Source organism: Chelon labrosus, assembly GCF_963514085.1.
Source record: "Chelon labrosus genome assembly, chromosome: 23".
Lineage (NCBI taxonomy): Eukaryota > Metazoa > Chordata > Actinopteri > Mugiliformes > Mugilidae > Chelon > Chelon labrosus.
In genome coordinates, this window is record NC_140356.1 from 9745912 (window position 1) to 9773183 (window position 27272).

The following is a 27272-nucleotide window of genomic DNA, read 5'->3' on the forward strand; positions in this document are numbered from 1 at the left end:
CTGACTGCATTGTGCCAAGTGTGAAGTTTGGTGGAGGGGGGATTATGGTGTGGGGTTGTTTTTCAGGAGCTTAGTTCCAGTGAAAGGAACTCTGAATGCTTCAGAATACCAAGAGATTTTGGACAATTCCATGCTCCCAACTCTGTGGGAACAGTTTGAAGATGGCCCCTTCCTGTTCCAACATGACTGCGTACCAGTGCACAAAGCAAGGTCCATAAAGACATGGATGAGCGAGTTTGGTGTGGAAGAACTTAACTGGCCTGCACAGAGTCCTGACCTCAACCCGACAGAACACCTTTGGGATGAATTAGAACGAAGACTGAGAGCCAGGCCTTCTGGTCCAACATCAGTGTCTGACCTCACAAATGCACTTCTGGAAAAATGGTCAAAAATTCCCATAAACATTGTGGAAAGCCTTCCTTGAAGAGTTGAAGCTGTTATAGCTGCAAAGGGTGGGCCGACGTCATATTAAACCCAATGGATTAAGAATGGGATGTCACTTAAGTTCATATGCGTGTAAAGGCGGATGAGCAAATACTTTTGGCAATATAGTGTATCATGACTGGAATTTCATTTTGAATCACATATACATCCGGAGACAGATTCTTATTGATTTTTTTTGAGTTCCTGATCCCTTCGTCTTCTCACTATCAAACTAGTTTTTGTATGATCACCCAATCGACAGAATGTGCTACTGACAGGATTCGGTATTCTAATTAGTTTTAAATATTCACCGTAACTAGAATTAATCAGTCTAATATATGTGCCTTTTATCTTGAAAATGACATTTTCTTATAACATTCTTATAACCCAATTCCAATTATAGCAGCTCATTAGATTATCTCCGCTGAATCAGGCCAATTTTTCACACAAAATATCCCAAAAGATTACCGTGAAATTTGTTGAGCTCGCTGCTCCCAAATAGATATTGTAAAGCTGGATGGCTTTTAAAGGCTGCCTGACATTTCATACAGTACATCATCACAAACCTTCCATTTGTAACTTTTCGAATTGTCCTGTCTATCCCAACTTCCTAACATACCTCAGCAGTGTGTTGCTTATTGTGCCCAGTGCTTTAATATAAGGTGTAATGAATACTTAGCATCTCAGTTTGCTTGCAGCAGGCACAAAATGTTGCTGATGGTGCAACCATCCGAGACATTTTAAAATGCCTCAGAAGCAAATATTTGCTTTTGAGGAAAGAGGCAGGAGAACGATTTCAAAACAACCAGCCTAATTGCTTTGTAAAAACTAGCGTTGAATCGCATTCATTATCCAGCCACCAGGAGATTTTCATTTGAACTGTGATTGTTCCTGGGTGAGATAATTATACACCGCTTTGTAATATGAAGAAGAGCTTTAAAAATGAACAGTTACCGGAGTTTGGCTTCTGGTAAAGCATTAGAGCATTTTAAAAAAAAGTAGGACTTGTATCTCTGTCCAGTTGAACAATAAATCAATTTCAAAACACTGAAACTCAAACTTCCACATGAACTGAACTCTGGAAAAAGGCAGTGGCAGAGAAATTGCTTTTTGAAGAATATAATTTAGGGGAAAAACTGTAACTTTATTACCTGTTATAGGGCACCATATTATTTTTATGTGGTGTGAAACTAGGCGCTAGCTCTCTCTCTCTCACACAGACACTCACTGATGAGGTAACAAAGTACTGGATAGAAAATGTCCTCTCCTTTCGCCTCTGGTGCAAAATACATTGTTAGCAGCTCCCATTCTGTACGCTCAATATGTGGCAGTATGTGTGTGTGTGCGTCAACCAAAGCAGAGCAGTTGTAACATGAGTGTGCGCCGTGTGAGTGATCTCCCATTGGGAGTCCTGCAGAGAGAGCATTAATCAGACCCAGGGGAACCCGGGCTCAGACAGGACATTCTGCAAGACGTGTGTGTGTGATGCATACTGGCGGGGGGGCGACCATGTTCAAATGACTGTTCTTGACAGAGAGGCAGCGAGCAGGGCACACGGGGCAAGATAAGCAGGGGCAAGATGGAAATGTGTCAGCTGGAATCTAAAACGGTTTTGTGACTGTCACAAATCGACAGCAGAATAATCATCGTATTGGGTGACATGTTCCTTTAAAGTGGCACTCTCATACATTCCAGTCTAAGTTGGTGACACCTGTAGTTACCGGTGTTAACAGCAAATTGAATTGAGGTCGGAGGCAGCTCTTCATCTAACAGATCACTGTGACTGCCGGCCGTTTTTTTCCTCTTGCTCACGTCACACAATTGAGCCGCTGTCAAAAAATGCTAAAAAAAGGCCTTTGTCTTGTTTTCTTGACATATTTTTGATAAAAGGTAGTGCTAAGTGAATTGTATTTTCTGTTGACTACTACGTAGTCAGTTAATGTTTTGCAAATTAAATGCTTTTAATGTGAAGATACTGTGGCTGGAAATGTTGGGTTTGCATTAGCACCAATCTCTGAACCCATCGGCTATCATGTGATGACGATTTAGCTGCCTTCATTCGTATCCAGGTGTGTGTTTATAAAGGTAGCCGAAATGTATGCTGCCTTCAAATGCTTACCATGTTTGCAAGAAAAGGCCACATGAATGGGCCCCTCTTATGGTATACATTAGGGGTGTAACAGTACACACAAGTCACGGATCAGTACGTACCTCGGTGTGGGGGTTCGGTACAACGGGAAAAAAGCAAAAAGCACACATGTATAAAACTAGCTTTTTTCGTTTATTTTGAACAGACACCAATTGACTGAAACAAACTAAAAACCACCTCCTGTTATAAAAGTAAAAAATAGACATATCGGGGTGATGCCGTCTTATGTGCGTTGTGCATGTTTGATGTGTTTCCAGCAACGTACCACACCTCCATGAAACATCGTCGGCAGACAGTCTTTTCCCGGTCCACCACTCGCGTACCATCGCCGTTAAGTTGCACCGGGAAACCAAAGTGTTCCCACACTGGTGATTTAAATGAAGCTGGCGGCTCTTCCAACTCCACACTTCTCTTAGTACATCTATGTGCCACATTACTTTTCTTCTTCGTCTGTTTTTGTTCTTCTGTTGGCTAATAATGTTTGCTGGCAGCTTTTAGGCTCATTACTGCCACCTGGATTGAAGTGACTACTCGACTTTTTCTTTTTTTTAAAAAGCTACTTACTCAGACGTATTCGCCATATGACTGCGTGCACCGAACCGTGACGCCCGTACCGTGACACCGCGGGATGAATACAAATACCGTTACACCCCTAGTATACATATATTTGAAAAGTAAGAGTACATATTAATAGAGTATATTGTAATTTAATAATACAATATATCCAAGGAAAATATTGATATTCTCAAAGCCCTCATCATTTCTTCATGCCTTTGCATTTCCTATATTAAGTTACTTGTCATTAGCTTGCCTTGGTGAGTTGTAGATGCGAACAGTTGCCTGGCAGTGGCGTTCTCACAACTTACGGCTGATGTTAGCACTTGAACGCCAAGCATTTAGCACCACTGATTTCTGATAGCTTAACCACAAGCTCCCAAGTTCCATTTGAAGGCAGCATAATGTCACCATAGACACCCAGTTTAGAAGAAGGCAAACATGGAATATTTGCAATATTTTAATCACTGGGCCTTAGGCTCAGTCAACATTGTGTTATTTGGTTTGTTGGTAGACAGTGACTTAACAGATGTTTATTTATTTAAATGTGACTTCTGTAACACAGTTAACCATGTTGTCATCATTTGCTAAATGGCGCTGAATATAGCATAAACAATACTGGCACCATGAATGTTTCACCATTAAGCAACAATTCCCTACTTCCTGTACGGCGTGAAGTGGAGGTGAGTGCAGAGTGTAGGTCTGTGGATGGAAGAACAATGCACCATAAGACAGGTTCTATGTAGCCCATGCATCGCTAACACAAGGTCATTAGCCAGCAACTTGCACTGACTTTAACACTGTCACACCGACCAGGTGATTTAAGTCACACCCACTCATGTGCACCAAAGGTACTGTCACACAAAAATATACACGCGTAGGAAGCAACACACTTACGCCCCGTGATTTACGATAACAGAGCTGTAAAAATCGATTAGATTCAGGGTCACCTCATACACAGCGGCAACGTACACATCTCATCCCTCTATCCGTCTTATCCTCCTTTCTTTACATCCTTTAGACTCCCTCTTTCCTTTCATCCATCACACCTCACATGCGCCATATATTTTTCCGCTGAATTTTTGTCCTTTCCATTTATGCTTCCCTTTGCTTTCTCATTCTTCTACCTTTCATGTCTTTTCCAATACCTGCCTATATTCCTTCCTCGTGTTTCCACTTGGCTTGTAGCTCTTCGTAAATTGTGCCCTCCTTTACATTCTCCTGTCACAGTTCTCTCTGTCCTGCCCTCTTAATCCCTCTCCTCCACCCCTGGTAATCTGCTCCATCTGTGTCTTACTTACGCTCATCTATTGTGTGCAACTGCACGTCGCATGTATGTGTTAACAGTACGTTTTGTGGTCTTGGATGGAAGTCAAGAGGATTACTGTTGGGCATATCGGTGGAAGAAAATGAAGGCTGGAGGGAGACATAGTGCAGCTGAGGAGAGAAGAAGGCAAAGGGAGGTGAAGTAGGGACATAGAGAGGAAGAGAGTGAGAGGAAGATGTTGACAGAGTATTAAAAGAGAATGGGTGTTAGGAAATTAAATTGGGGTGAACAAAATACTTCTCATTGTAAGAAAATGGAACCTTTTCAAGGATGAATCTTTTATGCTTCAGCTAAGTGTATTTCCCATAAATGTGGCTATTGTGGCTCCATGGTGCGTGCTAACTCTTCAGGGATTCAGGGACGCTTGTGATGTCGGCCATGACACACCGACATCCGGTTACCACGATCATCTAGACAGAATCAACTGTAGACCAACTGCTCAGTGTGATTCAATAGAGGCCAGGGGTGTCTATTAATAACACGCAGGCAAACTTGCGTACCTGTTAGTTTGGACTTGACAATTCCTATTCCGAAGAATAAGGGATACCTGGGCGTGGCAAATATGCACAAAAACACAAGTTACCTCTAGGTGCTTCCACAATAAAACAGATGAGGCAAGAACACATTCGGGTATTTGGATTGTACTGGTCAGATGAGTACTTTGAATTGGACTTTGGCAGCAATTAATCATGTTTTCCAAGTCCAGAAGAGGAGAAGTACGGACAAGAGCAAATATTGACGTATGCCCTAGGTCTGTAGGACAGTTTGTAGATCTTCTTAGCTTGCTAGGCTCCCAGTTAATAGTAGATCTTTTGGTTTCCACATTTGAGTGATGAATCCAGAAGACTGCCCCCCACTAGTATAAGGAGTTATGTCCTTTCATGCAGGTGTAGAACTTATGTGCCAGCTGATTGTTGGCAATAGTCTTTGTGGTACAACTTTTTGGTCCAGTCTACCATTGTTCTTTGATATCTATCTGTTGTGTCTGGTCCTCCTCCATAGGAACACAGGCAGTTTTCTGGGGTATGTTGAAGTTTGGGCCTTAAGCTTCATTTTTTCTTGTCTCTTGGCCCATGTGGTTTAGCTTGTCAACACTGGTTTGAACATGTCACCCATTGAAATGAATGGACCTGCAGTTGTCCTATTGCATTTAGCTTTTTAGCTTTTTTTTCCTGTATACAGTACAATACATTTTCTTATATTTTGGCTATTCCAGGCAGCTACAGTTCTTTTATGCGTTTACTTACATTTCTGAGTCAGATGAAATGCCTTTTGATTTGTTAAGTCAGTACCATTATGGGAATATGAGTAGCTTTTGGAGATGGTTGAAGGGTGAAATGCTAGAGTAAAACTGGGTAGAAAAAAATAACCACCAGCAACAGAGGGAAAAAAAACACAAATTGAAAAGAGGAAAAAAGATTAAAGCCGAATGAAAAGAAAAAGACAGATCCTGCTCTGTGTATGACCTTTTCATCTAAAAGAGACACAGATAGAGTGAGATAGGGAGAAGGCTCGCTGATGAAACCCATTCGTGAGAGCCTGGCTGCCAACAATATGTTGTTTCTCAATATGTTGCGCTCTTTGTCTAATCCTAACTGCCCACACATGGCAATATTATACGAGCACACATTCATATGTATCTTCGAAACACATATTCTCTGGCATTTCGCACGCCCATACCTCATACACCCACACGTGCAAAGGCATGGTTTAAGGACACATGTGATTGTGAAGCTTCACACATGAACCACAGAGAGATGCACAAAAACACACAGTCACAAAACATGACACAGTTTACCTTGGCTCCAGACTCCCTGAATGAATCACAGAGAAATCTGTCCCTTCTGTCCAAAACTCTTAGCCTCAAAATCCTATTCTGCTCTAAAGAGCAGGGAACGAAATCAGTGGATAATGTGGCTTTTATGTCTCTGGGACTCATCATACAAAGAACAATGGTATTATACAACAAACACTGTGAAAAAATACTTTTTCCACAAATGACAAATGTATTGTGTCGTGTTACTAGCTTTTCTCGCGGCAGAATATGAACACAAATGTGCTAGCAGTGTTTTAATAGGCTCCACAACGAGAATGTGTGTCTTTAGGCTTTTAAGAGGTTCAGCAACATACAAGAGAGCGTCAATAGCTTTTCCCATTCAATTCCCATTTTACTATTCTTGCAGGAGCTCGAGGGCCTTCGGAATAAACAGACACCATGAGCTGTGTCAGAGTGATTAAACCCTTTTATAAGACCAACATCACAGTGGGAATGAAAAGGGATCCGTGGAGGGAGAGAGGGAAGGAGAGTTATAGGGTTCTGTCAAATGTTGCTCTGACATTTAGGTCAGGCCAACGCTCTAAATGGCATGCAGACAGATTTACACAGAGCTTTCAGAGAGACCAACTACTTGTCTTCCGACTGTCACACACTCAGGGCCTGCCTGGTCATCACTAAAGCTTTTCTTAACCCTTTCCTCCTTTTGTCTGTCTTAACGTGATCCTTAAACACATTGTTTGTCCTTGACTAATCTGAGTACGCCATTTACAACTGTATGAATAAATACAACTTCCCGAATTTAGCCTTTAGCCTGCTCAGAAAATAAAAATTCACAAGTCAACACTGGTTTTAACATTTGCACACAGTCCAACGAATCTTATTTTCAACCTGGCAAAAGTGAAACAGCAAGCCTAAGAACAGGTAATTAGGAGATTACCACCCTGAAATCCATCCATCCATCCACCCATCCACCCATCCATCCATCACCTACGCCAGCTTTATCCTGTAGAGCATCATGAGGGGCTGAATTGAGAGGTGGGGGCACACTCTTGACAGGTCGGTAGTCCATCACAGGGCTAACACACAGAGAGATAAACAGCTATTTCCACTCTCATGCACACCTATTTTAGAACCACCAATTAATCTAACAGGCATGTCTTGGCACCCCAAGGAAACCCACGCAGATACAAGGAAAACATCCAAAAGAACAGGCCACAGCCATCCCACAGGATTAAACCCAGAATCATCTTGTTGTGAGGTGCCAGTGCAAATGACTGCGCCACAGACATACAACACTTATTAACAGTATTGATCGAGGGACCCATTTTAGCTTATTAAGTTTGGTCAGTTAAAAAAAAAAGGTCATGCAGCATTTAATGCTTATGACTATTTATTATTCAACTAAGTGAAAAGAACATTTCAAAGAGAAGTACCTGTCACTGAGTTTTTGTTGTTTATTGGAGCATGGTTTTGCCTAAGTTAATAAACTACTTCATTAAAATGCGGGTGACAGCCAGCCTTTTTTTATTGGAAATGCATTTCAATTGGAACAGCTTTGGCATGATTCACTTCGCCAGCGCTGGGAACACAGCAACTTGAAAGCAAAGTTAAATCTAATGTATCTAATCTGGGATGTATTAGACTTTAAGTACTGTGTTGGACGCGGGCAGAAATGGGCAGGTTTAAAGGCCTTGATGAGAGGCTAATTGTTATTGCCAGACCGGATCAGAGTGTCTCCAAAAAGGTAAGGTAAGTTGGGTGCTCTCAGTCAGCAGCGGTGAGTACTAAACTGGCAGACAGTGACATGATGAGGGACAAAACACAATGAAAAGAAGACAAAAAAGCGAGAAATCCTGTTCAAATACTAAGCCATGCTGCACTGAAAACACTAAGAAAATGCATTTTTAAATAGAATCAGGCATTGCCATCATAGTTTAGTCCTTTAAAAAATGCTGAATATTCAAGCTGTTAGACAAGGCTGTCACAAACTAGAATATAAAAATATATAAAAATGCTTGGTGAAGATAATGCTACATATTTGAGGATCTGAGAGGATATGCTAGGCTACAGTGTGAGCCTGTTACTTTAAGAGTGTTGCATTACGGGTAGTCTGTAACCTCAGTGTTGCTAAACTAACGAGTTTCTACCATGTGTGAGATGTTAAAGTAGCCCAAGAGTGCAGTGAGTCCTGTTTCACCTGCAGGTGTTATCTGCTAGCACATGTTACGTGTTTGTCTGTGATAATAGCAGTGACAAAAAATGTGTCAGTTATGTTGGCCGCAACAACTAAAGGTAAGATTTATGCTTTACCGTAAGTATTTTCAAATCACCTGTTCAGTTGAAGTTATAAGTTATAAATTCTTAAAATGAGGTTGTGTTCACATGTATATGAATAGCCCTTTCTTGTGGCATTCACAACCTCGTAAGTAGAAAGGCCACTCGTGTTTGTTGACGTTTTTCAAAATGGTGGATAGATAATAGCTTAATATGTTGATATTGTATAGTTTTCATTACAATTTTACAATATCTCAGGGAAAATGTTGATATTCCCAATAGCCTCATCCTTTCGTTAGCCTATACCTTTTCATTTCCTACATTGCTTCACCTGGCCGCTAGCTTGCAAAGCATTAGCCTCGTTGCTTCTAGACGCCAATGGTTGCCTAGCAGTGGTGTTCTCGTGACTTGTGTTACCTGTTGAATGCCAAGAATTTTGTGTACACGACTTCCCACTGTGTAACCACAACTTTGCGAGTTCCATTTGAAGGCTACGTAAGTATCTTCTATGCTATCTTTTATGCTAGCTAGCTAGCTAGCTGGGCAAATTGACAACTGAAAGTAAGCCTACAACTTTATTAAAAAAGAAAATAATGAAATCTATCTACATTTAACATTGCATGAAAAGACTACAGTGAAAGATTTAGGGGGATTACTGTATCATATTCATAATTGGGCTTTCATTAGTGTAGAAGCACCTGTAGCTGTGAAACATGTTTTTGTTAGCTTAGAATGTGCCCTTCATATCTACACAGTGAGGAGGGGCCCTTGGAAAAACCAAACAATGGTTCCAGATAAGGGAGGGGTGATGGAGAGATATGCAGTTAAATCCCACACATTGAAACTATTAGCATGTCTGTAGATAGACGTGTTATACCCCCAAAATAGGCAACAGGCCACTTTCATTGTCACAGTGCCGTGACATACTATGACAAAAAGAAATTTTCTTTAATGTTTTTTATTACAACTATGCCTTTCAGGTATGGTTATGATTGATTATATGCATTTAGGCCTTTTAAAAGTCACTGACTAAATGATTCAATGCGTGAGTATTGAGTAACAGACTAATGCAGGAGAAAATAAATATGTTTGGAAGCAATGGATATTCTCTGCAGTGGATGAACAATATGTGCATCCTGTGAAGTATGGGGTGGATGTTTTGGATTGCTTTTTTCCATATTGTTTGCTTTTGAGAAAAAGAAAGTGGGTTTCTTGCCCGGAAAATTATTACCAAACAGCAGCTAGGGGCTGGGATGCTTGCTTGCTTGGTTGCTTGCTTGCATGCAGAGAACAAAGGCATTTTAGTATTTCTGCGAGGTTCAGAAAGGGACGCCGAAGGGAATTTTTTCTCAGGAATGGCATGTCTGCTTGTATTAGTTGGCTGAGTTGCAGGACAGCACAGAAAACAACTCATCATGATTCACTCTGCACTGCAAAAAATGTCCTTAATCTTAAGAAGCCACTTCACCTCGCGCTGGTGCTATTTTCCAAATAAAATGGGGTATTCATTTGGGCTAAAAAAACTGGCCACCCAAATACCAAGTAGTATTTGTGTTGCCTCCACTTACCATCACCTTTTAATCCCCCTCGATGGTACGCACTCAACCTTGTTATGCAAGGTGTTACATACAGTATATAGGGTTTCATATTTCATCATTCACATCCACTTACAGTATATCATTTTCTTTCATTTTGACTGTTTATCATTTTGATGCAACCAAAACCTTTCCACCTATGCACTCGCATCTTTTCAATCACTTCTCGCCGCTCCATATTTCGTGTAAAAGCCGTGACTAAATCAAAGGCTCATGTTAATACAACAGTCGGTATGAGTGATATATCTGCACCTCCTCCTCCTCCTCCTCCTCCTCTCCTGCTCATCTTCCTCCTCATTCTTTTCTCACACCTCCTCGCTGTGATGACAAAAAAAAAAAAAGCCAACAGCACTAAAGATGACAAACAACTCTGTTATCCCACGGTAATCGTGCAAATGAAAGCAAAGGAAGTAGGAGCTTTGTAATGAGTGCTATAAATGTCTAGGGTATACTATGTGATGTGTGTATACTGTGTGTTTAAAATGAAAAAAAAAAAAACAATAATTACATAACATATGCATTATAATTTCACTGATTCATTACATTAATGAATATATACTTTGTAGTGAAATACACTTGATGTATTGAGTGTCATTAATCAGATCTCCATCCTGAACATTAACCCTCTAGCTTGCAGTACACTGCAATAAGTATTGAATTGTGGGTAACAGTGTCCCGCGCACACACAACTTTCAAATGCCAAGTGGCAACAGCAGGAAACCTGGCTGTCTCTGCAGGGCAAAAGCCATCGGACATCTGGGAACGTCGAGTGCAGACAGAGAAGGAGGCAGCGCTGAGGCAAGGGGGAAGCTGGGGCATGTACATTTGGTGGGGGCACTGGGGGAAGGTCTCAGACAGATGATGCTGGCAAGGTTGAAGGTTGAGGGAGCAGAGCGCGGGGTGCCTACAGGGAGGCTGGGAAGGCGGAATGGAGAGATGGATGAATAAAAAGTTGTTCCCCAGACCGGGGAGAGTGTGGACGGTGCAGTCTGTCAGGTCTCCAATCTGTCAGCGGAGGGCCTCCGGTCCCTTCAGGCCACACAGCAAGGCCCTGCCTCATTTTGCGCTCTCTTCCACTCACATACCCTGTCCTCATGCACCCTCTTGTCCCCAGCAGTGCACTTCACTGCACAATGATTTTGCCACAGGGAGGAAATAGATTGTTTTGTGGTCGTCGCCTTCTCGATTGGACCGCTGTACTCATCACGCTTAATTACATCTTGGGTTTAACGTTGCACATATGGTGTCAAATGGCTGATTAAGGTGATGACACTATTATTACATATTTCTCTAGCATCAACCGGAACCTTTAGACGCACGCTTGGGTTCTTAAGTGGAGCTGTGTTGACATCTGCTGGAAGATATGTGGCATTGCAAACATTTTTTTCTGCCACTTTAAAATGTTGTTGACCATTTAAACCCAGTGGGTGCAACACATAATGCCAAGATGTATATTTATCATACGTAGTCTTAGAGGTGGTCATGGTGTTCTCTACATATGGAGCATGGATGAAAGGTGTTCTTGAGTCCTCGATTTCTCTTTGTTATTTAATGAAATTCCACAAATGATCACAAGAAAACAGGAGGAAGCTGTTCATGCTTTAATCTCTTAAACCTTTGATGACTGATATTGGATTGCAGGAAGCTTGTGTCTAATGCTAATACAGGAATGCGCTGAGAATATCTCTCACATGATAGGGCATACCTTATTATAGTTTGACTACTTATCCGCCTATCCCCGCATGCACACGTACGCAGGAACAAATACCATCACGCATGCACTATACCGCGTACACACCGTAATACGAGTAAAGGATCAGCGTACAGTGTGATGATAGGTTCTCGTTTTAGTCTTGTATCACAAGGTTGAGGGTGTGAGAGTCAGTTATACACCACCTTAGGGACCCTTTGCGACCTGATGTGAACCAGCGTAAAACATATCCCAGGCTATATTGGTTTTCAGAAAAGTTTGCTGATGTAGTAATCATTGTAGTAATTTTTCTTTGCGTTAACTTATTATTAGGTAGCAATGTAATCTGAATGTAAAATGTAATGAATTAGAATAATGACAGCATCAGCATTTAGATTGGTTCCCTGTAACCTATGCTTTCACAATGCAGTTCTGTCTAGGTAAAGGAAAGCTTGCTTGGTTCATATAGTTTGCTTTTATTCCCAAGCGCTCGGTGGAACAAAAACTGTGCAAACTGTAAAGTAAGAGTTGTTGGAGGGGGAAAAGGATGTAGCTGAAGAGTGATTGTAACAGAGGAAGAACAGAAGTAACCACTGGTTGGGCATTTGCTCAAATCCAGACTGATCTAGAGTTCTGAGGATTCAAAACAGACCTTCACTCGGCAATGTTACTGCTAGATCAGCTAGCCTTTATGCCTTTATCATAGCACTGAAATTGTGGTTTCAAGTTCACTCTGGGATTCATTCTTAAGGTTGCTTCTTTCATTGAACAGCAGCCAGGCTAATAATAGTGGTAGCCATGTTGCTAATGCTACTGGTGTTGCAAGAGAACTGTCTGACAGCTTTATAAAGATAGCCAGGAGCTAGGAAACCTGGACAAAGCCGGACAAAAGAACCAAACATCCGGCTGCCAGGGTAGCTAGCGTTCAGGCTCATCTCAACAAGGATCAACCGTGACCGTCTCCATTGCGCCGTTTATTTAATTTTGTAAAAACGTCAAATAACACGATAAAAGAAGAAAACCATAGCAAATACAGCTTTCAAATGACAGAAGTCTTTTTGAATTTGAAGAAAATTTTACTTGTTTGCGCAAAGCAGTACTTAAACTGACGGCAGAGTGGTTGTAGTGGTTAACACTTACGCCTCACAGCAAAAGCGTTCTGGGTTTGCCTTCCTGTGCAGGGTTTGCATGTTCGCCCTGTGTCCCGGGTGCTCCGGCTTCCTCCTACAGTCCGAAGACGTGCTTGTCAGTTTAACTGGTGACTCTAAATTGGCTGTGGGTGTTGATGTGAGTGTGAAGGCTTATCTGTCATTCTGTTTTTTGATAGACATGCCTCTTGCCCAACGACAGCTGGGATAGGCCCTAGCCCAATTGCGGTGCCCAAACACAAGGGTTGCGACCCACTAGAGGATAACCGGTTACAAATGATGAATGAATTATTAATGAATACTTTGACTGTGCTTCTCGCTCTCTCTGTACTGTATATGGTGCTATGCCCTGTGTTGTTGATAGCTGCTTTGCAGGGAAATTGAATCTGGTCTTTGCAACTGTAGCTCAAATACCACTTGGAAACTCTAGAAAGGGAAAGTTGAAGTGTTGTCTGTTGCCACCTTAAGATATTATAATGTTGACAGCTTTCAACTAATCCACTCACCTGTGCATTAAAAAAATCAACATGGAGCTTTCATGTAAATACACATTTTTGTTTTCCATGTTAACATTTTCAGTATTGCCCGTCAGATAAAACTGCAAACGGTCTGAGGGACTTTCTGTCGTCTCATGCCACTGTGTCCAGCTACTTTATCTAGATACTGTACCACTCAGTGCCATCTGGATTTCTAAATGTGCAGCCCTATCCAAATACCAAGCGCAGCAATGTTTCTTTTATAATCCCTACACGTTGGCATGCAAGTTAGTCAGGAATAAAACAAGCAGCTTGACACCTCTGTGTAACCTCGGTTAATCAAAATTCTGTGCTTGTTTCTCAGTTTCTTCCCGTCACTGCTACTTTTTGTTCGCAAACACCGCAGTAGCTGTGCCAGGTTTGTACTGTGCCTCCTCAGAGCTGCGGCCTATGAAGAGTAGCCCTAAGCTGTGCCAACATTGGCTTTTGGCCAGTTTGCTAAAGGTGCCAGCATGGGATTGGAGCCAGTTTACAAAAGGTCAGCATACCCCAGACGGGATCAAGTGACTTCTACTGAACTGCAGTGTCACTCAAGGTGCCACTTTATTACCAGCAGCTTTACCGACACTCAAGCATCTGTGTGAATGTGGTGCCAAAATGAAAGTTAAGACAATGTCTGTCTGGTTGTCAGGTGTATTGTATTGAGAAAAAAAAACAGAATTTTATGTGTTTTTCTTGTAATCACATTTTGTGTTTTTGTCTTTCTTTAGCGTTGGATTTGGCCATGTCTGTCACATCCAAGACCTCAGGACACACAATAAAGGTAGAGTCTTATTCTAAATGTCAATCAAATGTGTTGATTCTACTGCCAAAAGAATAAAACTACACACGGGTATATTCTTCAAATGTTGTCTTAACCAACATGTAAATCATTTTCGTAGCAATCTGGAAATTCAAGAATTACTGATTCTTCTTGTGATCTGTGAGGTGTGTCGTCTGAGGGACACTGTCTGAGAAATGTCATTAGTAATAGTGACAGAGTGTACCTGTTAAAATATAATCTGTGTGTGAATGATGAATAGGAGTGGTATGACCCTTTTTCTGCTTCATTTATAGTGTAACGACCTGAAATATAATTGTACACCTTGTCTCCACTAACTGTGTGTATACAATTTTTTTTTACCTTATGTTGTGTCCATGCAGATGATGCAAAAAAAAAGTTTAAACATCTTTCTTTTGTCACATGAATTTCTTTTATTGAAGAAAGTCAAGTTAAGTCACTTTGTTCCATTGTAAGGTGGTATTGGGCCCATAAAACACAGCAAATATACACACATCATACACGTATACCTATATTTGGATTTGTGCTAGCTAATCCATTGAGCAGAATGTGAGTATTCATATGATTGTCAAAACAGAAATAAAAAAGATGACTTAAATTTTATCTTCTGTTTAAATGATTAAGTGGTTTCACAGCACGGGGTTTACGGAGCACTAGTTTCCTAAAAAGCAATGTATAAAACTCGTACAAAAGGAAACCCTCTCATTCACCCTCTAGTGGTGTGAGATGATCTGGGCATGTTTATTTGTGCTTTAGATTATAACTGCTGTGAAGCAACCAAAAACTAACATTGTGTTTCTCTAATTCACTGCTCCGTTCTTGATAATGCCGCTCCCTCTCTTCATTAATTTTTCAGTTCGCTTGACCACCACTGCTGCCCTCATTCTCTGAAAGACTTATGATTATACAATTAAATGACACAAATACAACAAAATAATCACACTTTAGGTTGAACTGGTTGCAACAGATGTAGTAGATATGTCACAGGTAAATTCTCTTTGTTTAATGGGTTGCATGTGACAAAAGTTTGGGATCCACTGCACTAATTCACAAGGAATTGGGAAAGAAAAATAAAAACAAATATAAACACACACACACACACACACACAGACACTCATATTACTGTGAGTATCACACCTGTTATTCCATCTTCCTGTTGACCTGTTGAGTGTATGTTGAAGTTTAAAATGCTACACGCAGCGCTCTTCAGCACCCTCGCTCAAACCTCACCCTAACTCACCATCCCTTTGTTTGTCGTCATCCGGTGTCTATTCCACTTATAAAACCACCAACACAATGAAAATGTGTAGAGAGAGAAGATAGTTGGGAGATCACAGAGGAAAACAATAACGAAGAGTCCACCAGCTAAGAGGCCGCAAATTACAAGTCTGGTGATGTGACTAAGGATGTATAATATACTCCACCATATGAGACTATCAGACTCTTTTAATTTCTCAGAGGAGTGACACAAATGTTTGTGAGATGGGTAGGCTGACTGATTAAAACTCTCTTTGTGAGCGACTGCACAGTCTTCTATTTGTCGACCTGTCTCTTGATGAGTGACTGATCTTTCTTTTATTAGAGAGTAGTCTTCCTGATCCTTTGGAGAGCTGAGAGTTTGGGCTGACTCAGTCAACGACTGCCTGCACTGAGTGGTGAGATCTTGGCTGAGATGAGCACTTGAATTTAAATCTGTCTGTAATTCAGAGAGAAATCGAGTTTGTTCTGCCGTGATAGGAGTCTGACTTCTTTCTTTTTGAGAGTGTTCATTGCCCTTTGTCACTAGGGTTTGCTCTAGACTTACATGTGGATCTGTTGGTAATTCTGTCAAAGAAAATACTCCCGAATCAAAAGTGTCATTCAAGTGGTTATCAAAAAGGAGATGGTGGTCTTGTGTAGTGTCTGTCGACCCGTAACCCATTCCATCAACAATATTTGTGCGTATATTAGACGCTTGTTCTTCTTGACTGAAGACCTCTTTCCAAACCCTGCAGACCAAATCTTCTCCAAATCTCTCTATGAACACCTTCTCCAACCCTGACTCTATCACCTCGAGTGATTCCTTCTTTCCTGGTGTAATAGGGTCTTTTGTTCCGTCTGACAGTTTTTTATATTCAACACGTGGAGTGCTCTCAACTTCTGCTGACAACTCTTGTTCTTTCAATTCAGCTGCTGTATTCTTCCTCTCCCCCCGAGGGCTCTCAACATTACCCATCAGCTCCCTCATTGCTTCTATTTTCGGCTTTCCAATACTCACCCTCTCATCTTCGTCTTCCTGACACATATCTTCTCCTATTCTCTCTGATGTCTCAGGTTGGTGTTCCGTTGAAGTGTCTTCCTTTGCAGCGTTCGCCTTCGCCTTAACTTCTTCCGGGATTATTTCACCACCTATAGCCTCTTTTTGACCCCTCATGTCCGTCTGCAAGTGAGTCCATCTCGGTTCAACCATCTCCAAGGAGTTTGGGTTGCGTTTATCTGTTGGACGGGATCTCAATGTGTCATGGTCACTTTGAAAACCCATTTTTACTCCCCTTGATTCCGCTGTGGGTCTTGTCTCTGTTGATGGTTTCATTTTATGTTGCTCCTTAATTATTCCATCAGCACTCCAGCTTATTCCCTCCTTTGTTTCATTCAAGACGTCTTCTTCACCTATTTCAGATGTCATCACCATGCTTTCCTCTGCTTGTCTCAATGCAGAGTGCTCTCTCTTCTGATCACGTAGCTCTTCACCTGCTTGGATTGACTGTTCATCGTGTACTTCCAAAGTCGTTGACATGCTTCCTGCCTGCAGTGATGAATTCAGTTGTTTGTCGTCGTGTTGCCATGCATGTCCATCTAATACCTCCACGTCCTTGTTCAGTTCGGTTGCCATCATTTTGTTCTGTTCAAAATGTTCCTCACATGTCGGCTTTGGATCGGCTCCATCTGCATGTGACTGTGCAGGTCTTGTTTCATTTTCATCACTCCCCTGTAATGGATTTTCACTGTTTTGTCTCGGTCCTGCTTTCTCACACTGCATTTCATCTGCATACCTTGGGGAGATTTCACACTCCTCGGTTTTCTGTGGCCTAAATACCTCCTCCTCTGTAGATACTTTATTTTCCGCAGAGTTCGTCGCTATCCCTCCCTCCGCTCCTTGTCTGGATGTGGAAAAGACGTTCCTCGCCTCATCCTTTGTCCCCTGTCTGATTGTCTCCCTAAATGCCAGCATGTCATCTATCGCATTGTGTGCAGTACCTGTAACCTCCCCTTCCCTGCTGGAAGAAAGACCCTCAGCCAGCCTTGCTCCCTGTGAGATCCTATCACCGGCGCTGGCATTCTGAGACTCTGGCATTGCTGTCATGTCTGTTGTCTCCGACTCCCCTGAGCTTGTTACTAAGTCAGCTGTGTGCCATGTGAAGGGCTCATCGCCTACTATTCCTTCTGCTACTTCTATTATACCTTCTCTTTCTAGCTCCCGGACCGCATGCCTGTGACACTCAGTTGAACTGTCAGCAGAGTCCTCGGACACAGGCGGTGCCCCCTTGAGGCTAAATTCCTGTGGAGTGTCTGTTACAGAGTTTGTCGGTGACCTTTGGGGTGCATCTCGTGTCTCTATGTTGTCATCTCTTGGGCTGCTGACACATACCTCTGCCTGCTCGTGGTCTTCAGTGTTCAAGGCTACATTAGCCAACTGCGTTTCGCAAGTGTCTGACAGTGCCTGACGTGCAGCTAAGGTGTGTGCTTGTACGGCGGCGGGTGTATCCGCGCCCACCTGAAATTCTCGAAACTCTTGACTGCTTGCATATTGAGTTTCGAGCTCCTTATCATTTGAGGGAGACACTGATGCTGCTGACTGTAGCCATTCTGACTCGGGAACGCCAGAATGGTCCTTGCAGCTCGGCCCGTTTTGAAAAGCCTGCCACACGTTGCACACAGAGCTTTCTTTAAAGCTGGTATCATCTGCGCCGTTGAGAAAGGCATCCCACATATTATTAACAGAAGGCGTATTTTCTTGTGACGCTTTTGACAAGGTAATTTTATCTCTTCCAGTCCAGATGTCATCCACATCAGCAGTCTCACACTGCTGCGGTCTATCATTGTGCCAGTCCAGCGTAAGCAGAGGAATCTCGTGGTATGTGAGGACCTTTGGAGCCTCGTCCGGTTGCGTCTTTTGGCCTTTATAGAGAACACTGGCAGAGTCAGGGACCCATGCAGCCGGCAGAGGCTGTGAAACTTTCTGGCCATTGGCTGAGTCATGTGCAAATGCCTTTGGTACGTGCTGCCTTCTTCGGGAGAAGTAGTCCTGCACACGTGCCAAACGTGTTGCCCTGTGTCTGCTTTTTATGTTTTCCACCTGTCAAAAATGTCAGAGGTCAAGTCAAGTGTTTGCTTGAACTTCTTGAATTACAACCAGAGGAAACAAGCACAAAGTTTTGTCAAAGTCATCAACTCTATGAACTTCTCCTACTGGCTTGATGACAATAAAACATTTTGATGGTCCATTATTTGAGTATTTCTTGATGTGTGACATCACTTTAATGACGCAACATGCTGCAACACCGCTGCAACCCCAGCACATAAACCTGTATTCTATTTTCCTGCATGTTTACAAGCAGGTTGCATTTATTATTAATGGCTTGCACGTGAGGGATTTCAGCCGTGTCTTCACGTGTCAGGTTAACTTTCCGTACCCTTCTGGGATTCACTCAGCACTGTGCAGCATGACGTGCATCTCTGAATCAGTTGCCATTCATACCGTACAAATAAGAATTGTGGCCATGGCTAAGGCTGGGTTATATTATGCGTAGCAAATCTCGGCTTTTCTGTGGATGTTGTTGTTTCATATTTTCCCAGACTGCAAAGAGCGTACTGAACCTCACCCATGGTTTGCGTTCTTCACAGTGTATTAGTGACTGCGCATCTGGGCTGTCCATTGTCTTTCTGTCAGGCCTTTCTGCTTTATGTGTTGCTTCTGCAAGAAAAACATGGCACGGTCAAAGTTTGTTTGCACAAATACTTAAACCAACACTTGTGTACATGCGCATAAGCACACGCGCATGTGTTAAGTGTACACACCTGCAGCAACTGTTGCCGTGCTAACAGTCTCCCAGGTCCTTTCCTCTGCACTTCCATTCCTGTGGTTCAAAATAAGACACATTACATAAGAGTTTTACAGACGGAGACCAATTATTAAATTACTCCTCCAGTATTTCTTTGTCTGGTTTACGGCGCTCCTTTCCCACGATATCCCACAATGTCCCAAAAAAGAGACATCCTGCATGTACCGGGACTCTTTGAAATATGTTTGTCTGCCGTGTTATCACAGTCCCAGCTTTTATACTGCAGCAAGTCAGAGTAGAACATGCATACATACATAGTGATGAGATATTATTGTGAAACCATAAAGGGAAGGGGGGGGCTTTGTAGATTGGTGTCAAAGGAGATAAAGTAAGCCACAATGAGATGTCATGGAAACCTGCACTGACACCTAACCATAAATGGGCAAATGGACCATTGCTGAAGGGTTACATAACAGCTTACTGTAAACACTGTCCCAGCCAGCAGGATATATTGCTTTTGACTTCACCTAATGAGAAGAACAGCAGAGTGTAAATAGACCTCATACGCTGTGTCAAATTTCAAATGTGAGGCCCTTTCTTGGCTAATTTCTGCCTGTTTGGTGACAGAAAGAAGCTTCACTCCACTTAGATTTTTCCATTTTTGCACAGATTCAATTGTGATGACGTCTATTGTGGACATGGAGGGTGACGGGACTTCCGTCAGCAGTGGCGCGTTTAAAATAAGATCCAGCGTCAGACTCTCTCACCTGTTGGCTTTGAGACAGCTCCTCTTGCTCTTCTTGCCGGTATTCTCGTCTTGTGTTTGAGGCCCGTACTCCTTCATGTGTCCTTTTTGGTGACAAAACAGCACATAGTTCATGCTCTTGTTATTAGCCCAGAATGTGCCTGCTGAAGTTTCATAACAGAGACAGAACTCCACTCTGGTCCCGTCTCTCTCAAAGGGAGGCACCAGAGTATACTTGAAGATAAACCTGTCTGTTTTCCGATCACTGGATCCGGGGACATACTCTGCCTGCAGGTCAAAGAAACTGTTCCAGCGATCCAGAGTGACCCGGGCATAGACATGTTTGCTGTAGCAGAGGTTGGCCACCCTGACGATGCCACGGAGGGTGGTGGTTCCTGGGAGCAGCTCAATGCTCTCCAGCTCTAGCATCTGCGTCTCCACCCTGTGGTCCAGCTCCTCTGGGGATGAGGGGACTGTAAACAGACAAGACATATAGTACTCCTCTAATGAATGGGTCACTTCCCTCTCATCAACCTGAATGTGCTCTGGCTCAGTCACTTCAGCGTTGTCAAACTCCTTAACGGACACCAGGTTGAGGCCGAACGCGTCCGCAAACGACACCTTCCTGCGAACTACCGGCGGGGGTTCTGGTTCTGAATCCTCATCTGTTTCCTCGTCTGCGGTGGAGCCGGCGGGAGACGAGGCCTCCGTTCCCCCCTCGCCCTGCTCCCCGCTTTTCCCCAGCTCCTCCTGCTCCTCCTCGCCAACCATCACCCCATCCACTTCCAAGGGCCGGATGTGCAGAGCCTCCATAATGCGAGATGGTCCGAGGGGCAGCCGTATGCCTGTCCTGCCGTCTGTCTGGCTCGGACGGTGGCACAGACCAGAGTGCCCTCAGCCCGAATGCAGTGACACTGTTGAAGGGAGAGCAGGGAGAGGACGTGACTTGGCAGATGGAGTTCGGTTACAGCTGAATACGTGAGTCTGAGCCGGGCCTATTAATAGGACACATATAACTAGACCAGGGCTGGCCAGTTATCCACTCTGTTATCCCCTTGCATTAGGTTGGCTAGTTACAAAACAAATAAATGAAAAATATGGCCTGTGTAAAGTGCTTTAAAGGGAAAGGAGTGTATAAACAGTCCTAACTTTTGTAGTAATAAAGACAATGTCTAAATATTAGAATGATATTGACTTTCTCAGCTTTCTGTGTTACCTTATGAATGTGATTGGATATATTTATTTAAATGTTGATCAATCCTGTGTGTGTGTGGATGGAGATTCGTAACCCTATAGTTCAAAAAACCAATCCAACAAAAACAGCATATTTAGTTTGTGACTAGTAAAAACGAAGAGACGATGTTTCAACTCTTTTTCAGGAAAACAAGAATTTTCGTTTTCATTTCCCTTATAAGAATAGGATGCCGAAGTGAGCTGGTCTGCAACTGAAGGACCCCCGTTGGCGACTGTCCACCCCGCTGAGGTGTCAGCCAGCGAGACAGCGTCATCCTACCCTCTGCTGGGGAGCTGACGCTGAACCGCTGACCTCCGCGCGAGGAGAAGGAAATGAGAGAATTTCCACGCTGACATCAATAATGTATCAAATTTATTAGTCGTTCTAATGCCGCGCTTGGAAGGCCTCCGCGGTTCGAGTATCTACAGATCCCTCTCGTATCATTGCCATTAGAGGCAGCCTTCATTTTTTAGGTTCACTGCATTTTGGAACAGAAAACTGAACGTTATTATAGTGTCTGTCTGTCTGTGTGTGTGTGTCTGTGTCTGTGTGCACACTGGCACAAAACCAATCTCAGATAGGAAGTTTAATTCAACTAATCCTCGATATGCAGTGTAACTATACCCCCAAATCCAGTATATCTTGTAAATAGACTTTCGTGCTTGTTATACAATCCTTCACAGGTAAGTGAGTGGGATATTTTTTTTTGTCCTCAAAGGACCCTTTGTTCTGCATGTTAAAGCCCAAAGAGCTTCTCTTTTTGACTTTTAATTGAAGATTTGGTCATTCAGTTGCAACTTTTAAAGAGACACACACGTAAGGCAGGGTTGGAAAAACTTTAATTGCTAAACGCAGTCATTTAAAACACATCAAATCCACGCAGATGTGATAAACACAGGACAACTTGTATGGCTAAGATGCATCAGTAGATGGCACTATGTGATCAAAGTAAAATTCTTGTGATCTTAACCTATCTACTTAATACCCAAATTAAATTGTGTTTTCAGATTGCACTTATTGTTATGATCAGTTCCAAATATACACATAGTGTTATAGAAAAGCATTTAATACGCAGATAAAGGGAAGTAAGAGAACTTTTGTTATTTAGAGTCTATTGTCATTTGTCACATTGGAGATAATGTTACACGGTTTGGCCAGTAGGTGGCAGCATACCACCACCACAATTCCATGTTTTCTCCCCATGTCCTCATCATTTCCCAGATGCTGCATCCTCTCACTTATATTTGATGGAATTTGTACATATAAGGATTTGTAACACACAACAAAAACACAAAATAGACCGAGATTATGAGATGTTAGGCAATATAAAATGCAAGTCGCATACATTTCATAGGAAGAAAACCATGCTTTTATCACATTAAAAAAAAAAAAGAAATTGAGACTTTTTTATTTTACTTTTAATAAAGAAAGGCCAAATTTTAGGACGTTATGGATGTACTGAATGTGACAGTGATGCAGGATGTTGAGTGCATGCTCAGCTAGAAACATGTTTCCGGTGTAATAGATATGAATATGAACCATGATAACCAATAAGTATTTTATGTTTATATACATTTATTTTTTTTCAAATCGCAGTTTTATAAATGTATTTTAAATTTAAATTAGAATGACGAGTGATACACACCGGTTAAAACTTCTTTTTTAGTGTAATAGAAAAAAAAATCTCACAATAAGATAGTCACAATATAAACAAATATATACCATTTTAAAATGTTGACAGTAGAAATGATGTGGGGAAAAAAATAAACGTATCGTCTTCGTTGCGGGAAAAATACTTTTATTTTTCACTTTATAATAATCTGGTCGTTTATTTATGGACCGTGAACGTCGCAGCGGTTTTCTGGGGGTGGAAAGAAGAAGAAGAAGGAACAGAAGAAGAAAAGAAGGACGAGACAGAAGAAAGCAAATCATTTTTTTACTGCTACCACTGCTCGGTGTATGACTAGCGTCGGATTAGATGAATAAATAGGCGAAATTAGCCTCGAATGGCAGAATGGCTAATAAAAATTCCTTCAGTCAAAACTTGTTATATCTCATTTTTTTTTTGGTCATAAAATATTTATTCAGTTAAGATTTTATGTGACGACATTTATAATAAGTTATATGTAAAAATGTATATTTCAATAACATTATTATTAATAATAATAATAATAATATATATATACCATATGTGTTGGTTACCAATCACATTCTATATTCAAACACTTACTGGCGACTACAAATAAGGATATTACTCTATCTAAACCACGATTTCATGAAACGTATGTAAAATAAATTTAAAAACGTGCAGTTCACATTCAGATTTACTTCTCACTTCTTGATATGCGCAATTAAACTGCATTTATTCCAAATAAAGCGACGTGTGTGTTTAATTTTCGCCCTCGTGCTCTAAATATTGTGTTCGTGCAGGGTTATGGACGTATTTGAGTGCCAATCATAAATATATGAAATGTAACTGGAAATTACGCAAACACATAAAAGTATTAAACAGAATAGATGTGGGTCAGTGTGTGGTCGCTACAGAGGAAGCTGAAAAAAGTGGATGTTGAAATATTACAAGAACATTACATATTGATTTTTTTTTTCTTTTTCTTTTTTTTCCCCAATGGTTTCTTCGCGTTAAAGCTGCTTCATGGCGAGTTCCAGCATCTGAAACCCAAGTTTTTTCCTCGGATGCAGCGAAGCGAACGCTGCTTGCCCTTTGTGCGGAGGGACCGTCCCGTTAGAGGAAGGGTTACCGGTTCAAACCCCGCCGAGAACAATGCGTGACTACCGTGGAGGCTTTCCCGACACTGGCCGCTGTGTGTGTGGCGTGGGGGAATAAACGTGGACCGCGAAACGTTTGAAAAAGAGGAAACAAACTTTTGAAGAAATACTTTTCTTTTTTTCTTTTTTTTTTTTGTTTACATAGCAGGTGGCCTCGACGTCACACGGGGTCGCAGCACGCCCAAAAATAACAACACACACCTCCGCGCACAAGCAAGTGCCTCCCCTGGGGGGGTTTCTAGTCCCAAATATACTTGCTTGCCGGGGATACAGCTTGATGTGTGTTTGAATCGAGGAAAAAAAAAACAAGCCGCTTCTTCCTCGCATTGCGCGTCATTCAAACAGGACTCGGTGTACTGCTTTTCCCTCTGTTGCATTAGTAATAACAGCGGCGTTGACGGGAGACAGCAGGAGAGAGTGTGTGTGTGTCTCCGACAGCGGTGCCCAGCGGAGGAATATTTGAGCCTTTTTTTTTTATTTACTCTGCAGCTTGTTGTTCATTTTCCCTGCGTTATGGTGAACTTGGACAGTCACGTGCGAAGATCTCTGCAAGTATAGAGGACGGCGACTTCTCACCTGGTGTGTGTCCCTTTGACTTTACCGCGAGAGGGGAAATATATACCTGCCATTTTTTTTCTGGTAAGTTTTTTCCTGCCCAGGAGCTTATTTCTCTCCCGCACCCTTTGACTTTTTTTTTTACCCTCTCGGTCCGCAATTAGGAAGTGCACCGCCGGCCACAAGTTTGCCCGGTGTTGCCGTTGCTGCTTAACGTTTAGCTTGTTATTTCCTCGCCGCGCGTGCGTTTCTTTTAATATTACCGAGCAGCCGTTGACAGACTTTCCTCTTTACTGTTAGGACATTCAAACTCCACTGTCCGGGCTTTTTTTTTTTCTTTTTTTCGCCATGACTTTTTAAAAACGTTGTTTCCTTTCTTCATATTGTCAAAAACAAACTATTTCTAATCCATTTTTTTAATCAGCTGCCGCGTGACAAACTACAAAATCCTGAGCGTAATTCTTGCAAGACTTTTATTTTCTTAAACCCATCATTATATTATATCCTCAAAACGCTGTTTTACTATCTTCTTACTGTTTTATGTGGTTTACTGGTGGCAGCTAATTTGCAGTAATTAGTAAAAACCTTAATTTTTAAATTATTAAGTATGCATGGCAAGTATCTTATTTTGAAAACCACGCATGTGCTTTGATGCTTTCTAAAAAAAATTCCTTTACTGCTGTATTTATAGTGTTGTCACCTGTAACACACAAGGTGTGCATGTAGTTTTTAAAAGCGTTTTGTTGCTCTTAAATGTCATTGTCACAGTTTTAAAGATCATACCGTACACTATGAAAAACTAGAGAGCAGTTAGATTTATAGGTTTGTTGTAATTATCACTGTGTGCTTGATTTGCATGGCTGACATTTGCATTATCAATATCTATGGTTATCAGCAGTCAACGCCTTACCGTGGGTTGCACGCTCCATTTCTATATTCCATTCTTTTTCGTTGTCCAGAAACAAAACGGGGATGACTTTTCATGCTGACTGACCTACCATTCAGGCTCATTTATCTAAAAGCTCCTAAAAGCTGACTTCCTCTCTGTGTCTTGTCACTGTTCTCTTGCATTCAGTGTGGCCCTACTAAAAAAAAAAAAAAAAAAAAATCAATAGACTTTTTTTTTGGTAGTAAAGAAAGGCTAGTTCTGGGAGCTGCAGAACTCTTCGGGCCTGTCCTCTGATCAGCTTTCACCCCTGGATTAGCTGTATCGACCCTCCTTGTTCGAGCCGCAGGGTGCACAGGTGTTCCTTCCTCAGTTATGCAGGTGTGGGCCAGTTCCCCCCTCACTCAGCAGCTCTCACTCTTCAAAGGCCAGGCGGCAATAAATGCCCCTTGTGAAATATGTCAGCGACAGTGCACAATCAGCCCCTTTGTTGAAGTGCCCCTGTAATCATTTCTTAAAGCACGTTTAAAAACTGCCTTGTTTACTTGTTGTTGAGGTGGCGTGCTAGGTGAGGTTGATTTTGTGAAACAGGATGCATGTTTTTCCCCCCCCTAAGGCAGATGGAGGAGAGAGACCTGCTATTAGTCTCCCCTCCAAGACTGACCGTTGTTGGGAGCAGCGCACTTATTACCCCGGCTCTCCCCACTCTGCGTCCATTTTTTGATTGCCGCATTCATCATCGGGTGGTCGTGCTCTACATTATGGTAATAGGAAAATGAATGTCCTCCACAGGATTAATGTGTATACCCTGTCATACGTTTCAATCATTTATCAAAATTAAGATTCAGCTTTCAGCTCGATGAACACCGGTTGATGCATGATTTTATCTACGATATGGAAATGGCTGCTTCCAGCCGAGCTGAAGTAGAAATTGCTTTGTGATTCTAAAAACTTACTGCGAATGCAAAAAAAGAAAAAAAAAAACCTCAAATTGTCAGAGCGGGCTGGGCTCTAAATGATTTTATGTACAGATCACATGAATTCTGTTTTGAGTTCTTAGACAATGAAACACTTTTGGATTAGCTTTTGAGTTGCACCCATCCCCCAGCACCTCTGTAATGAAACAGACTGCTCGCTCAACCCTTGAGGTGTTGCTGCGTTTGTAGGGGTGGAAAGTGGTTAAGAAAATCAAGGGAGCGGTGCACTGGCATCAGTTTTCCAAACATGTCCACGTAAACCGCTCCGCTTTTCATCTACCTGACCCTGTTCTTAAACTTAAAGGCAATTAGATGGCATGCGTCCAGGTTTTATCCCTGTTAACTTCATAGAAATGTTTCCATGACAACCTCCATGCAAGTTAAAGCAACCAGAAGTGATCAAGTCCTCTTTTTTTTTTTTTTCCCTCCCTCCTCTCCTTCTCCCCCTCCTTCTCGCTCCGGGTTCCCTCCCCCAGTAAGAGTGGAATTTGTGTTGACAGTTTTGGCCTTTAATGGCACTTTTGTGCCGCGCAAAAGTATTTGTTTACCGGGATCATATGCTGCAAGCTGTCAGCCTCGGAGAGATTGACTTCTTAAGATAAAAGAGTGTATTACATGCTTAAGAGGCCACCCTTTGCACTGTAATTATCCACATCACGGTAATGATGTTTTGTGTGCCCCAGTTACTAAGAGTCTTGAGACAGCTCAGACTTTTTTAGTTACGCTCTGGGTCACTTCTTAAGCCCGACCAGACTGGAGAAACATTGTGACTCTTTGGCCGGAGAAAGCAG

The 27272-nt window shown here is 42.1% G+C and overlaps 1 protein-coding gene across 1 annotated transcript in view; it reads left to right on the forward strand.

Moving 5' to 3' along the window:
• Positions 1 to 24579: 24579 nt before the first annotated feature.
• The window catches only part of foxp2 (forkhead box P2), a 97247-nt gene continuing 94554 nt past the window's right edge, over positions 24580 to 27272 (forward strand). Inside the window, exon 1 of the mRNA XM_084573480.1 lies at positions 24580 to 24702. The gene's annotated coding sequence lies outside the window, so the exon portion shown is untranslated. The remainder of the gene's footprint in view (positions 24703 to 27272) is intronic.